This window comes from Passer domesticus, chromosome 8, assembly GCF_036417665.1.
Source record: "Passer domesticus isolate bPasDom1 chromosome 8, bPasDom1.hap1, whole genome shotgun sequence".
NCBI lineage: Eukaryota > Metazoa > Chordata > Aves > Passeriformes > Passeridae > Passer > Passer domesticus.
In genome coordinates this window covers 34,813,642-34,828,610 of record NC_087481.1, presented here as the reverse complement: position 1 = coordinate 34,828,610, position 14,969 = coordinate 34,813,642, and the positions used below count along the sequence as shown (strand labels likewise).

General features: G+C 41.5%; 1 protein-coding gene across 14 annotated transcripts in view; it reads left to right on the top strand.

Moving 5' to 3' along the window:
* Positions 1-14,969, top strand: part of ZMIZ1 (zinc finger MIZ-type containing 1) — a 347,370-nt gene that overhangs the window by 246,872 nt on the left and 85,529 nt on the right. The window contains exon 1 of one of the 14 annotated variants that reach the window (XM_064430333.1): positions 7,971-8,124. The exons of 12 other annotated variants lie outside the window; for them this stretch is intronic. The gene's annotated coding sequence lies outside the window, so the exon portion shown is untranslated. Of the gene's footprint in view, positions 1-7,970; positions 8,125-8,421; positions 8,714-14,969 lie in introns of those variants that run through there. One more of the 14 variants, XM_064430334.1, reaches the window with a different exon arrangement.

Sequence of the window (14,969 nt, the reverse complement as noted above, 5' to 3'; positions counted from 1 at the left end):
TAGCAATGTGCCAGGTATATATTGGTGATCTCAAAGTGAGTGATACTTTTGTGTAGTAATACTTTGTTTTGGAAACTTTATGTACTACTGTACTCAGCTTATTTAATTCACAAGCTAGGATGCATTAAAATGAAGCACAGTTTAAGAAGGATTGAATGCTCTTACTGGAATCCCTCTATATTTATATGCAGGTATATGGTTATTTATCTTGAGAGCCCTTGTATTTTGTTCTTAACTATTGTATTTTCATTATTTTATTTGAGAAGGTGTAATTATGCTATCTATATAATAAGGAAAGTTTTTCTTAAGTCTAAGTATTAGGTAGTGAAGGGTAAAAAATCTAAGGTCCTATTAATGTAGAGAAATGCTGACACAAGTTCTTCAGTCCTTTTCCTGACAGAACACCCATCTTTAATTTGCTCCTCTCTTTACCCATATAACATTGTACATCTGTCCTTGAAAACAGCTCCTGCAGCATGAGCGTAGCCAGTGGAGTCAATTTAGCAAAGGTTGCTGTCTGTGTCCTAGCAGTGCAGGCAGACAGCCTGGAGCTATCACTTATAATCAACTGAACAGGTATATGAATAATTACTAAAGATAGAAACCTCTGTTAATTGCTGGGTTTAATCCTGTTCTCATAAATTGTTACAGAATCACCCCCTCTAGCACTAACCATCACCCTCCTCCTAGCATTGACATGACAAAAATGAATATTTTTCTCAGATCGTAAGTAATCTAGTAGATTTGGGAACTTTCGTTTTAAGATTTTTGCTAGTGTTCAAGCATTCCAATACTCTCTGAGCGTCCTTTATATCCACTTGGAAGCTTTGAGGCCTTGAAGTATTTGGAGTTGACTGAGAACTGTGTTTGCCAGTTTCTAAAAGCAAAAACTGATGTTAAGCTCTTGTTTCTCTTAAAATGATTGTCTACTAAGAGGTTTCTTTAACTCTGAGCAAAGCCACTTTCTTTTCAGACCATTCCATTTTTTCTTCAATCACTCAGATTATCAAAATGGAGAAAACTATAAAGAATGCCTCTCTCCCTCTAGTTCTATCCTGTTAATACAGTCACCCTCAGTAAGTGGGAAAAATTAAGGGATGCTCTTAGAAATTGATTAGAGTATGAGAGAAGAGCGACAGTGACTGCATTTGGTCTTCACCAAGAGCATTTTGCCTTATTAGGCCACTTAGCAAGCTAAACTGTACTTCATCTCAGAGTTCTCTAAAAATAACTCTGTATGGCTTTCTGGCACATTGATATAAAAAGTGTATGATGATGGTACATGGGGTTGTTTAAATACAAAGCTAGAAGCATGAGCTGGCCTCCAAATGATGAATGTCTTTGTATTCCAGAATGGAAGCTTTCCAAGACAGTGATGCATAGCCACCAATTTGTAACTTTTCTTTTAATTTGTAACTTTGGACTTTTATCTATTTGATTATTATAGAAGCCCTCATATGTTTGATATGGCATCATGAAACATCTGAATGCACTTTCAGTGGTTTTCTACACTCCACAATTGATTTGAAGAAAGTGACATCCAGTGTCGTTTTCATAGAGTTTTTAAAAATAAATAAATAAAAATAAAAAACCACTGCATCTCAACTTTCTCATTTTAATGCTCTCACAGCATTAAAATGAGAAAGTTGAGATGCAGTGGTTTCTTTGACTCATAGCACAGAGAAGAACTTCTGTCATGAACTTTCCTGTGTATAGAATGTAAGTTGTGAGGGTAGTGAAGGACATTTCTTCTCTTTACATCTTTTCTTATGTTTGTATCACATTCCTTCTCACAACTGATACCTTCCATATATTAGTGGATTGGTTTTAAAAAATAATAATAAAAAGGATATAAGCAAAGAGGCTAGATCTCCTCTCAAACCCACTTTTGGAGTAGAGGCAGCTGGGTGAAATGGGACCAAGTGGGGTCCCCCTGCAGAGGGGAAGACAACTCCAATGGAGGCAGAAAAGCAGAGCAGCAGCTCCTCACACGGCTGGGCCGTGAAGTGTCAACTGGATATGAAGGCTTAAAAGGAAAAGATAACAGAAAATCATCACTGGGGTTGCCTATTCATGGAGGGCTTATTCTTTTGAAATGTTAATGATGAATATTCATACAGTTTATATTTCTGTAAAATAATTGTGAAGAGTCAAAACAGTTCAGTCTGGATTTACAATGCCAAGAAGTGTTCAGGTGCCCTAGCAGGGCTTCCACTTTCCAAGCTTCAGTTTCATTTACTCCTTTGCATCCCATTACTTCTACATTGCCTCACAAGCTGCTGTTCTAATAGTTTTCTATCTTCTTTCAGTGAGACCTGATTAAGCTGCTGTCTTCAGAGCTGCCTTCTTATTCCCTTGAACAATTAATCAGGGAGAGAGAAAGCTTAGTTTTAATTAACCCAAAGCTTGCCAGAGGTGGGGCTTCTGCTGTATGCTCAGTAAAACCAAATATTTTTAGGAATAATATATTCTTAACCATCTTGAAAAGCAGCAAAAAAAATATGTTTTATTGAAGTGTATACTAAAACTTTCTTAGAGAGGTAGTAGTCCTCATTACATTTGAAAGTCTTGCTTTACTATAACAAAGTCTTATCTAAAGAACAGTTCATCAGATATTCCCCCAAAGTGATAGAAGGCTAAAAATGTCTTAAACTACATGAGGACAATCAACCAGTTTGCAATATGTGGTATGGAAAGATTTTATCAAAGCCTAGTGAAAAATCAGGATCACTTGATCATGCTGAAAAAATGGATGTTGAATAGAAAGGGCTTCAGTTAACTTTGATTTCTTTCTGATTTGCTAGATGTGTCATGAGCTCTAGCCTGGGTATCAAAAGAGGCACTGAAATCCATTTGTGCCATGCTCCAGTTTACTAAGGAATTCCATTAGAAGCATCCAAAAGTTAGAAAACTAATGAAGCTCCCTTGTCACAAAAAGCAGATTTTAAAACGTGCATTAGCATTTGTAGCAAAATACATACATTAAAATAAGGGCAGAGCATCACAGGTGGGGTATGTTGCATCTGTCTTTAAAATTGCCTGATGAACAAGTTGGGTTGTGAGGGGGCAGCTGCAGTGCCTCTGCTGTGTGTGAAATAGAGCTGGGGACAGCTCTGAGCTGATGCCATCACTACAATGATTTCCTAGGTCTTGTAAAGCCTCTCTTCTGACTGCCACACTACATTACAGATGTGATTTTTCCTTAGTGTACTTTGTTCTTGATTTCTGCATGCTTTGGTTACTTTTGCTTCACAGTTTTCCATAGAAGTACTGCTGTGAAGAGAACCAAAGATGCAAACATAATGAATGGCTTCTCTGTGGTTTTTTTTTCATTGTAATTGTATAGATCATCTTGTTTTCTGCACATGGCAAAGACATTAAATCAAAAAAGAAAAGAATGAAGGAAATAGAGATTAAAAAATTGCAACATTATTAGATGGACCTAAGGTAGATCTCCCTTTCCAAATATTTTGGCAATTGACAGAGTTGTTCATCAGAGTGCCTAAAAGTCTCTCCTGTGTCTTTGCAGAGGCTTGAAGGAGTGCTGTTTTGTAATGGGGTAATAAGAACATGAGCATGTCCAGGGTCTTGAAAGTTAAATAGGGCATAAGGGCTTTCAGAAGATTTTGAGTGTTTTGGTCCAGTTACTGTGTGCATCCAAAATAGCATTTGGTGTTTCCAGGTTCAGATCAGAGTTAACTAAATGTTAACCAAAACATTTAGTTGCCAAGAGCCGCAAGCAAGCAGTGGTCATGGGCAGCAGGCAAAAAAAAAAACCAGATGCTGTGTTAATACCTTTTGTAACTTCCCTATCTTTGTTTTATAAAGCCTAATGCAGAAGGTGGCCAAAGGGTATGTACCTTACCCACAGAATTCTTTGCAGTGTAGTAATCTCTTACTTAAACAGGTTAGGACTCAATCACGTGAAAGGGTCTTTTTTTTTTTACTGTGCTTTTAAATACTGGGTTTTCCTTCCACACCTCTTTTTGGAAGGAGTTTATTTGATTATGTAAAAATGTGTTATGCATGAAATACACTTGATGCAGAGTCAAAGGATTTTAATTTTTGCTTTTTCAAGTACATGGTTCGTTTTTTACTGGGATGCAGCCCTTAGATTTATAACAGCTTCAACTGATTCAACCTACTGTGAAACATCAGGAAAAATCGACAAGGCCACTGATCCATGTATTCTGTGTATTTCAACTATGTAATTGTAAGCCTTCTAAAGAGTTTTTTGAATCCCTTAAATCAATAGTAAAATATATACATATCCAGGGAACTAATTCTTGGGCAAATAACCTGCTCTAGACAAATATTGTAAGGAACTACCCTGCTGTGTTCAGCAGTGCAGCAAAACTCAGATGAATAAAGATTGGCCCCTGAGATAAACCTTTAAATCTTTGGTCATAGAAAATTTGCATTGCTAAAGGATTATATTATGACTCAGTGGGCAATAACTGCTATTACAGCTACTTGAAGAGATTTTCCTTACCCATTTATGCTTTCTTTCCCTGCTCTTTTCTCAGCATACCTCTCACAATGATATTACAGTGGAACATGATGCTGTCCCTCCTGTACAGTCTACTTGATGCTGAAGTATCCAAATGGTGATTTGTTCTCTACCCTTCTGCAGCCTCTCCTGCTGTTGGTGGTCTGCATCTTTATTACAGGTGTTGATCTATTTAAGTTTTTGCAATATCACCAAAGAAGGGGGCAAGGCAGGAGAGAAGTGAGAATTATGCCCAAAGGCTACCTCACTTGAAGAAGTTGAAGATAAGCATCATACTGTTTGTGTTGAGCAGTCAAAGGCACCTGAACATATGAATGTATTCACATCATTACCTTGTTCACCATAAGAAGTTGGTGTTCCATGGGCATGTCTGTTACATCATCACAACTTAAGGACAGGCTTCTGACCTGTTAAAAATACACTCTTCAGAGAGGTGTCTTGCTATGGAGAGCAAAGAGCAGTACCATAAGAACATGGTTTGCTTCTGTGCCAAGCAGTGACTGACAGGATTGAGATGTGCAAAGTTTGTCAGTAATATTGTTGTGCATTGACAGCGTATGCTGAACAGACAAACATTGCCTCCTACTTTGAGATAAACAGGACTTCTCTGAAAATATTCCAACTCTTCTCCTGAATCAGCTAGAGGTGGTTCAAGTAAGGGTCTCCTCTTTCTCCCCCTGTAGAACTCAAACCCCTGTGGGGCTGAGCTGGGGCAACAGCCCGCAGCAGGCACAGCCCCAGACACTGAGATCCCTGGGGCCTCAACAGAGCACACGAAGCACGGCCAAAGAGCCTGCTCTCCCACCCCTGTATAAAAAAAAATGTGCTTCCCAGTACAGACCTGCTTCTCCCAGTAGTATGTGTCTTCAGTGAGTTGTGTTAATAGTTCTCATTGCCTGAGATAACCTTCCTTGTGATGTAATTTGACATACTGCTGTCAGAGGGGCTTAAACATAGTAATCTTTAAAAATGATTGGGAATTTGCCCTAGAGAAAAAACTGTTATGATTAATTTCTACAAATGATAAACCACTCCTCCTTCAAAATACTGCATGCTATGAAGTGTGATTTAATCCATTTCACTACAGAGCCTGATGCTTCTGACAACTGTGACTCAAACGTCATCACAGAAAGTGATATTTCAAGTGGCAGGGTGGGATTAGAAACCTGCTGAAGATTTGTCAAAGGAGAAGTACATAATTTTTAGATAAGTGATTTGTCTACTCTAAACCACTTCCTCTGAAAGACAGGCAGCTTTAAAAGAGAAACTTAACACTGTTACACTAGAAAGAGCAATTTAATTGCAGAGAGATACAACTTATGATGGTAGGTAGAGAAAAAAACATTGGATACTGGGGAATGTTCTTTCTATACAGAGAAAATAAAATTGCTTTTCACCCTCAGGAAATAACTTAATCGTGGCTTGTATGAGGAAGGAGCCAGTCCTAGTATCTGGGACCTCAAGAGCACCTGATATGTTCTTGTTGCTGCTTTGTGTGATTTTTCAAAATACAGCAAAACACCATGATAATTTATGAATTGTGTGAAAACTCTACAAATGCAGCAAAACTGGAAACAAGTACATATATGTTCATTCAATCAAGAATTCATGTATCTTTAGAGCAATTATCAATTTCATTCACATCTACCAAGTCTGAACTCTTTGACAGTCCCCTAAAACTTGTGCTTCCTATATCTGTTCTGGCAGTCTAGTTGTATAATTTACACCTCCTTAACAATCTGTCTATTCTGAAAGGCAATGAAAAAATTGTATAAGGTACTGTACTTTTCTTCCATGTGAATCTGAAATGTCACGAACTGCAATGGAAACTACATTTTGTGTAAGAGTTTGTTCCAGCAGCCCCATGGGTCCACCTGCATCTATGAGGACGTAGCTGAAGGCTTGCCCAGGCTGTGCAGACTGGGACACTGGCCCAGCGCTGAGTCCTGCACCACCTGTAGCAGCTGTGTTGTTGTGAAGTGTTCCTTCAGCCACACTTGAGCAGCTCTGAGATTGCACAAAGTGTGGAGGGTTTGGTTTGCAGTTCTGCTTGCTCTGGTGGCCGTGGAGAGAAAGCAATAACCCTGTCTGACAGGCTGACCTTGAGATCCTGCATCAGGAGTGGAAGTTAAGTGAGAGCGCACATTACTCTTACCTGTTTGCAGTGGATTCCCCGGGGGAAAAAAAAAAAGAACATAAAATCTGACAATGCTTTTTTGTGGAATCATTTTTCAGAGAAGAGCTGCTCTTTGATATCTGTGATAGTTTGCTGCTCCGATCTGTCATGTTGCCAACTCTCTGCTAAGGTGTTTGGGAAGCACAGTTAAGTGACTGTAAGCATAGCAAGGGAAGCTGGGGCCGTTTTTTCACTGAAAGGAATTTTGCTGGAGAGACAGTATTTTTTTTCAAGTCCTCTTGTTTTTATTGTTTGTGTTTTGTTTGTTTCTCGCTGGAACCTGCCGGCTGCTTCATGCGAGGGGGCCGGGTGCGCCTTTAAGAGGTGGAGGTGCCTTTGTGCAGGTTGTGCGGGAAGGAAGTGGCTCTGCACCGCGGAGGGTGGCAGGAAAAGGCTGGTGCTCGGCTGGCCACAACTTAAACTGCCAGTTTTCCCTTCGAGAGCCAGCAAAGAATTGTCACATTAGTTTCCTGGGGGTTGATTGTTTGTTGCCTTTTTTTTCCCCCTTCGGCACTGTCAAGTTGAAACGCTGACCACCGCAGGCACAGCCGGACGTGTTTAAAACTCTTCCACGGGCAGCCCAGAACTGGCAGTGGCGTGGGAACGGGTGTTGTCATAGGAGCACTGTGCGGCCGGCAAGGGTGAAGACCTGAACTCGCAAACACAGCCCAAGGCACCTGCCCGGGCCGGGCTGTCCCGCAGGTGACAGCGGTTCCGCCCGCCTGCCTCAGTTTCCCCTGGCGGCGGAGGCGCGGCGCCCGTGGCTCCGCCGAGCGGGAGCGCTGGGGCGCCCTGGGGCCCGCAGCCGGCGCCGCCGCTCCAGCGAGCTCCCCGCCGGTACCTCCTGCCCGGCCCGGCCCGGTACCTCCTGCCCGGCCCGGTTCCCCCGGCGCGGGCGGCGGCCGGTCCGGAAGGAAACTCCCGGCCGCGGGGGCCGCCCGCCCCGGGCGCTGCTCCGCCGCCGAGGCTGCCCTGGACGCTAATTAGCATGACTAGTTTGATGGATTTAGTCAACAGCATTCAGCAAACAGGGTAGGGGGAAGCAAGGCTACGAGATTTCCCAAATCTCAAGACTTTTCAGCCCCGGTGCCCTTAATGGTTTGTTACGCGGGCTCGAACAAGTGTTGCTTCCAATTAATTGATCGAGGAGATTTATTTTAGTATTTTGACTGGGTGCCAGAGGCAGAGGCTTTGTCCTAGCGTTTTAAGCACCACCCCTCCTTGCAAGTTTGAAATGTGAGCTGCCTGGGTGGTTTTTTTTTTCCTCCTCTCTTTCTCTCTCTTCCTTCTGGCAAAGTGGCTGTGTGTGTGTGTGTGCGTGTGCGCGTGTGTGCACGAGAATGAGAGAAGGACATACCTCTCTGTGTAATGGGAAAGCAAGACATGGATCACTAGAGACAGAAAAGAGAACCATCAATATCAGTAACATGCAGCTGAGGTGAGATTTTTCTGAGTGTTTGATTTTCTTAAAACCCTTTCGGAAGATTTACAGCAGCCTTCTGCCATGCTGTATGCCGAAGACGTACTCCTAAGCAATGTCATAGGGATGCTTACATGTCTATCGCCGTTTTAGGTCTGTTCGCGTACGTGTGAAGTTTTAAAGCTTAACCTGATTCTCTTTATTGTCTCTAGAGGGTTGTAGCTTGAGCACAAATAGCCTGTTGGCAAGTACGGCATGAGCCCATTAGCAAGACTCCATCTGTGATTGGTTTTGCCTGGAAACCGGGAGACAAGCAATGAATAATTGATGCGTGTTGTGCAGTAGCTGGACAGGCAAAGAGGAGAGAGAGAGAGAGGGAGAAACAGAGCAGGGTGCCCTCAGAGGGGGAGAGCGAACAAGCTTGAAAATAGCTACTGGCTGCCTTGTGCCGAGATGAAGGCAACCCCGGCTGTCTTTGTTCTGCACTGGCTGGTTTCTGCCTAGAAGTGTTTGCAGACATATGTGGCCTCTCTGCAGCAGCAGCGGCAGGCGCGCAGAGGAGGGGCGGCAGAGGAAGCCCGGGCTGGTGGATGGGATGTAACTCGGGGTAAGTTGGTTCCGGGGGGGCGGCGGCCGAGCGTGCGGGAGCGGGGCCGTGTGCCCGAGCGTGTCGGCCCGGCAGAGCCCGTGTGCGCTGTGCGAGTGTCTCCCTGTGTGTGTGTGTGTGTGTGTGTGGTGTGTGCGGGAGCGGGTGCATTGTGGGAGCTGGGCGCGGGGCTGGCAGCGATGGCAGCGGGCTCTGCCCTGCCCTGCCCCGCTCCCGGCCCGCTCCTGCTGCCGCTGCTGCTCCCAGCGCCCGCGCCCTGCGGCTCAGCAGCCTGCTGGCTGCATCTGCAGCCCTACAGCCCAAAGGCAGCGCCAATTATCAGTGGCCTTTCCTGCAACTTTAGCCTGTCTGGCACTGTCAGAACGTGACAAGCTGTTCTGCAAACAGCAGTGACAATACTGCTGCCACCATTTCGTTTTTGCTGTCTTTATAAAGACCTTGCCATGCAGAACTCACATCTGTGGCGAGTGCTTTCATAGAAGATCTCAAAGTAGTATTAGTACCAATGACAGTCTCGGGTATTCCAGTTGACAAGTTTTTTGGCCCTTAGGTTGAGTAGTAACAAGTGTCTTGTGTATGCTTTTCCTGTGTAAAAACTAAAAAGGTTACTTAATTTACATATGACTTAAAGATTTATCAGAAAGTTTCAAACTAGTGATGCCAGACTGGAATTTGGGACGTTAGTTTTATTGTTCAGTTTAGTTAGTTGGCTTAATGCAAATAGTATCTAAAAACTGAATAAAATAGCATATATCAATATATGCCAACAAAACAAAATGCAAAGGAACTATAGAGCTTTAGTGTTTGCAATTCAGATGTTGACAGCATGGTCTATTGGGGAAAGAGAGGTTGCTATAGTAGATAACAGCTCTTTGAATCAGTAAAATCGCTGTGTAAGGTAAAATAGACTGTGCATAAAGTAGAATCAGTGATTCTGGGTCCACTAAAGCTACTGTCAAAACAAGTTGTGACTTCAGTCATACAAACTGTTTGTCCTGAGTTCAGGTGAGCCCATTGTAAGATCCCGTTTAAAATCCCTTACTATCTGTCATCTTTTGATCAAATAAGTGCTCTCTGTAGACATCTCATGAGGAGAACTGGTTAAATTGAACCCACAGTTATGACAACTTACCTTGGCTCGTAATACTGTAGAAGACAGTGTTCATTCTGCAAATATGTAGATTTTAGAATTAAAAGTTACTGGGGAGAACAGTTTCTTTCAGAAGTCATGTCTCAGGTGAAGCTAACCAGGTCATTAGGCTGGGGTGACCTAAGAAAAGCAATTAGTGGGACTGAAACACTACTTGGAAATGAAAGTACATAAAAGTAAGATCCAGCTAAAATTGCTCTACGTTGCCTAATATTTCCTGTAGTTTTTGTTCAAGTTAGAAGTTTATTACAGTTATATTGGTAATAAAGTAATTATCAGTATCTAATCATGCATAAAAGTGGAAGTGCCTCTGAGTTGAGCAGAAGCATGTCTCTCCATGCTGTCACCAATCTGCTTAGCAGAATTTTGTTCCTCTTTTTGCTTAGCATTTAAATTGAGATGGCAGCTAAAGTGCAATAGAACATGTGAAAAAAAGTTTGGGTTTATGTAAATTTATTTCAGTAGATCTCAGTCAGTAATGCTCCAGTTTAAGTGAACAGAAGAGTGTTACCAAAGGCTTGGTATCAAATTTATGCTCAAAGTTTGATTTTAAAAACTACTTGACATTGTTAAGTTAGTGCCACCTTTACCCCTTTCTGGAGGAGCCATCAGAAAATCCCTGGGGAAATACGTCTGCAAGTGCAGTGAAATTTCACTAGTAAAGAAGTCATCTGAATGAGCAAGGTACAGTTTCATGTTAGCAATTGAAAATACTGATCATAAGAGAGATTTGAAATGTAGTCATAAGCCTTTAATCTTGTGTAGATCATAGTAGAATGGGTACAAATGTCAAAGCTGTGCGTGTCAATGTCTCTGTGATCCTGGCTGAAATGTTGCTGTGTTCATATTTCAGTGAAAAACACGTGCTCTCTTGGTATCGCTTGGGCTGAAAGGAGCTCTTAGTCCTGGGGCCCTTATGCTGGATGAATGCTCCAGGAACATCCAAGAAAACTTGTCCACATGTAGTGGACAGGGGACAGCTATTGTTTACAAAGCAAAGAAGCAGAGCATGCAAACCAACATCGAGAGGAAAATAGAGGGTACTTAGGCTCAATGAATAAACAATTTGTTGTTGTAGTAACAGGTGCTGTATTAATTACAGTGAGATAGTTTAGAGAGAATAGTCTGGCAAAACAGGCTCGCTGTTGCCATAAGAGTTAGTACAGCAATTAGTTCAAGAGAGTCTCTGAATCCAATGCCCCAAGCCCCTGCAATTACAAGATGTGTAACTAAGACAAGAGAATTGTGTTTTTCTATGTCACGAGGTAAGCTGAGGACACAGAAGTTCCCACGTTATCCTCAGTTGTCACTGGGACTGTGACAATGCAGGGCTGCTTTCTCATGACTATTACATCAGCAAAAGGGATATTGCTGATCAACAGTGGCCAAAAATCATTAGAGTGAAGCCATCAGGAAACTGTCACTCTATGGGATGACACAACTGTAACTTTTTTTTCTCATAACAAACAATACATTGTACATTATGTGTAAAAATACCAAAAGAGCTAATCAGAGAAGGAGCTAACCAGCAGAAAACAAATAACCTTATTTTGTGAAACATTGTTAAAATTATGTTCCAGAGATCTCAGTGAAGATGCTCTCTGGTTGGAGAACAGAGAGTGGTGCAGGAAATACCTTCCTCTGAGGCTGCTCTGGCTAGGGGAACTTCTGTTTTCTCTCGGGTGGAACAGCAAAAGAAGCTGCTCCTAACAGACCGCCAGAAACTGCTTGTGAGCAGCTGGACAGCAAGGGTTTTGCTCAAGGGGGAAAAAAAAAAAGGTGGGGAAAAGTTGCTTCCTCCCAGCCCTGCTCAGCTATTGCTGCATTGCTGTTCAGTGCAAGTAGAGCTGGGTGATCTGACTGAAGTCTCAGAAGCCTTGCTGGGCATGTGGAGAGCTGTGCAGGCTGAGCAGATGATTCACTATTTCTGGTACCTTGCAGGACACAGCAGAGACATGTCCAGAGGGCTTAAAAAAAAATCATGTAATAAATGACCCCACTGTGTGTCCACTAAGTTTCTTAGAGTTTGTTTTCCTTGTACTGCTTGTACTGCCTTTTCAGAGGAAACCAGAAAGTTCTGTGAAATAAACCAGTAGACATGACATCTGTTTCACTGTGGTATGGTGTTACTGGTTGTTTCTTTGAAGTAAGCAAAAACAAAAAATAAATTAATTAAAAATAACTAAAAGTTAACACACTTGAAAGAATATGTTAAGTTAATATCATTTGGCTCTTCTAACAACAGGATAGGAACCAAAATTTCACAGGGTATGCCTTCTTCTAAAACGCTGAAGCAAAACAATGTTTTGGTATATAAAACAGTTGTTTTGGAAGTAACTAAAAACAATTTCAAGTTACTGAGCAATGCCTTTTAAACCAGCATGTAAAATGTTGAGCTAGCCTTCAAATGAAATGGCTGTTTCACTAATTGTGAGAGGTACACCAATGTGCAGTAAAGCAAAGCAGTAATAGCTTTCAAGGCATGGGGAAGAGTGTGTATCCATTCATCATCAGGGAGAAAGCAGCCAGCCAGTCTGGCTTTCACTGACAATTCAGTAAGGAAACAAGAGAAACCCAGAAAGATCACAGGTGGGTTTTTCATTTCTATTTTTAATTGGAAGTTACTTGAAGAATTTTCTCCTTAAAATCAAGACAAAGTATAGTTATTAAAAAAAAAAGAGTAGCATTGGGACAGTAATTCCTTCAGTAGTGTGGTAGGCTGCCACTCAGCCCACCTCTAATAAATACTGTACATTCTTCAGTTCTTGACCTGGATCATTCTTAAATATTCTCTGGAATGTTTGTGTTACTAATCCTGAGTCTTAGGTTGTTTGAGATCATTCTATTGACAATAATCCAGTGCAACCAATGACAATTTTACCTATTTCATAAAAAAGTTAATTTTGTTCTCAGTTGTCTTTATTAGTACCAATAAAATGTTCTGACAACCAGGTAAGCTCCTGATTGTTGTTGTTTGTTGTAAGTACAGCTCTCAACATTTTGATGAGTAACCCTTAATGTTTGTTTATAAACTTCTAATCCTCAAACTGAATTTTGTTGTTAGTAGTTTGTGGTTTTTATACTTCCAGTGCCCCTTGCATCTGTTAAGTTTCAGTGGGTAGGCAACCTGGACTCTCTGTCTTTGTTGACATCCTGGAAACAGACAGAATCCCACAATTGTTGGTGGATACAAGCTTGCTAGAATGCTGTTTGGATACAGTGTTACATGAACCTGGAGAGGTTCATTCTTTCACAATATTATCGTTAAAACTATCTGTACTGGATTTTCAAAATCATTCTGACCTTAGTTACAAATGAAGTGAGTAGAGCTTCAGTAGAAGCAGAACTAGGGCAGATGGGAAGAGCTGGGATTCTCACAAAAAGCACTCCTTTACTTATTCTTGACTACCTTTTTGTGGTCAGCCTAAGAAGGTAACAGGGAGAGCTAACAGGAGTTTGTCACAGGACTCCCTTCAATTCTCAGCTATGCTAACCAGTTTTACTGACCTGGTGTTTGCTTTTGTGATTTAATGTATTTAACATTTATTAACAACCTTAAATCTGCATTAGTATGTAGTAGGAAAAGAAAAAATTACTGGAGAGGGGGTGCTGTGCCACTTAGTGCCACTTACTTATCCATATACCAGGCCAGACTTGAGAGAAGGGTGTTAACAGTACTTTTACTGTCTTATCTACTGACACTATCCAACTGTTTTAGAAAGTTAAGGTTTTCAAGCATCAGCCTAACAGCATGGCTTTCAGAGGAGCCTGTCATGATTTACTTATTCATACAGATTGCAGTGGCTTATGTAGTCTTGATCCTGCTTGATCTGCCAGCAGTATTTGCTCCTATTGATCACAGGCTGTTACTTGACTGCCTTGAGCAGCTTGTAGGTCTCTCTGGTTCTGTTAGCAGGGTCTGCTACGGATACTGCTCAGCCTTCTCATTTTGCTGCTGTCAGTAGTTTTAACTCCAGATTTCCTGCTCAGACAGATAACTCTGCAGAATTGTGTCATGCTGGTTGTGTTTTTCAGGAAGTTTGGGAGCACCTTAATGAACTATGGTCCTGAACTGGGGTTCTGTCCTGATTTGGCTGTTAGCTGAGGTTTATAAAGTGTGTTTGACAATGTGCCTGTCATGCAAAGCTGTGTGTAAAAACTCCTCCTATGCTAGGTGTAATAAAATACCAGATTTTTGGGAATAGCCAGCAGTTCTTCATGTTCCTATACACCTTTGCATTCCCACTGGTTTTCCAGAAACAGGGCAATTGAGAGGTTAGTCTGGAAGAAACTTAGAAACCAGTTGTTTTGCACATAGATGAGTACTATTAAAATGTCCTGTTTCAGCCCGCTTTCCAAATGGTTGTATGTGTTTTCTAACTATTCCTTGAGGTGGAAATACTGTAATTCCTTAATGGGCTGATGTACCTGGAAGGTCCTTGAAGTGATTTGTGTCTGTCAAGACATACACTTCTTCAGAACAAAGCTGCAGTAGAATCAGGTTAGAAACAAATGTTCACATACGTTTATAAATGGTCTCAATCCATTAGTAATGGAAGATTTTAATTTTTTTGCTTAATGACTTTACAACTTGTAAATATGCTTTTAAGATTTTTGCAAAATGGAAGTGTAGATGGTCCTTGTGTATTTTATGTTTCTGGTTTTAGTACAAGACTGACCTTCTTTAGAACATGCAGTTAAGTGTCTATCTGTTACTGTTTGTGACACCTTGTATCATTTTGATAGAAACACGGCCCCACAGATGGTCTTTGAGCAGACAGAACAGTTATTTGCAGGGTGGCTTTTTGAAGAAGTACTTGAGATGGAAAATTATGAGGACCAAGTGATTTTTACTTGCAAGGCTGACATTTCTTGTATGTGATGACCCACTCTTTCTATCATGTTTCTGTCTCTGTAGACACATCCAGTAAAACTAGGATGTTGGCTGTCTGGCTTGCCTGACATGCAGCAAACTTCCTCTTTGTCTCTATGTCTACAAAAATATCAGGGAGATTAATTCTCTCACAGAGTTTGGGACTTCAGAGAGTTGATGATTACTGTGCAATACACCATAATCTTGGATTTTGTATTTTGTGATAAACAGAA